Source organism: Pan troglodytes, chromosome 1, assembly GCF_028858775.2.
Source record: "Pan troglodytes isolate AG18354 chromosome 1, NHGRI_mPanTro3-v2.0_pri, whole genome shotgun sequence".
Lineage (NCBI taxonomy): Eukaryota > Metazoa > Chordata > Mammalia > Primates > Hominidae > Pan > Pan troglodytes.
In genome coordinates, this window is record NC_072398.2 from 27288428 (window position 1) to 27289373 (window position 946).

The 946-nt window shown below is 35.9% G+C and overlaps 1 non-coding gene across 1 annotated transcript; it reads left to right on the top strand.

The window, feature by feature from the left end:
* Positions 1-266: 266 nt before the first annotated feature.
* LOC112206979 (U6 spliceosomal RNA) lies at positions 267-372 on the top strand. The gene has a single exon (XR_002941457.1). It is a non-coding gene; the product is annotated as a U6 spliceosomal RNA (small nuclear RNA).
* Positions 373-946: the final 574 nt, after the last annotated feature.

Below are 946 nucleotides of genomic sequence, written 5' to 3' on the forward strand. Positions count from 1 at the left end.
TGAATTCCATTTTCAGTTAAAAACAGAGAGGAAAAGTCAGTGGATTTTATGCTTTGCCGTCAGACTTCCCCAGGTAGATGGGAGATACATCTAATTTTTATTCTCTTTGCTTTACAAGGAATCTGATGCAACAGGAAGGATGCAGGGGCATAGCAAAGTGTAGCTGTGTGTAACAAAGAAAATGTAGTTGGAGGGCAAAATTTGTCATCAAAGAAGGAAAAAAGTATGCATTTTTCTTACTGAAAAAAATGCATAGTTTTTTCGTTGTTTGCTTCAGCAGTACATATGCTAAAATGGGAACGATACAGAGAAGATTAGCATTGGCCCCTGTGCAAGGATGACATGCAAATTAGTGAAGTGTTCCATATTTAAAAAAAATCATGAAGGTAGGATTTGGGACCAGTTCCACAATATGAACTGCTAAAAACCCATAAGATAAATGGTTACTTTTAGGGAGCTGGTGGCAATCCCTGGTCTGAAAACATATAATTTGAGACAATTTAGTTAATCTTCAATTTGAACAAGCTCCTCAATAAACTCTTTAAAAAATGTCAAATGAGCTTTCTCTAAGGATTCCCCCAACACTCACCTTTGGTCTGGTAGCTCTCACTGGTGTCTCACCTCTCTGTTCAATGTCACAGCTTTGCTAGAAAGTATAGTGGTCCCCCCTTATCCATGGGGAATATATTCTAAGACACCCCAGTGGATGCCTAAAACTGCTGAAAGTACCAAACTCTTTATGTGTTATGTGTTTTCCTATACATGTATATATATGATAAAGTTTAATTTATAAATTAGGTGTACTAAGAGATTAACAACAATAAACTAGAATAGTTGTAACAATATACTGCAATAAAAGCTATGTAAATGTGGTCTTTCTCTCTCTCTCTTTCAAAATATCTTGTTGTACTATTCTGCAGGGTAGTTAAAACTGCAGAAAGCAAAA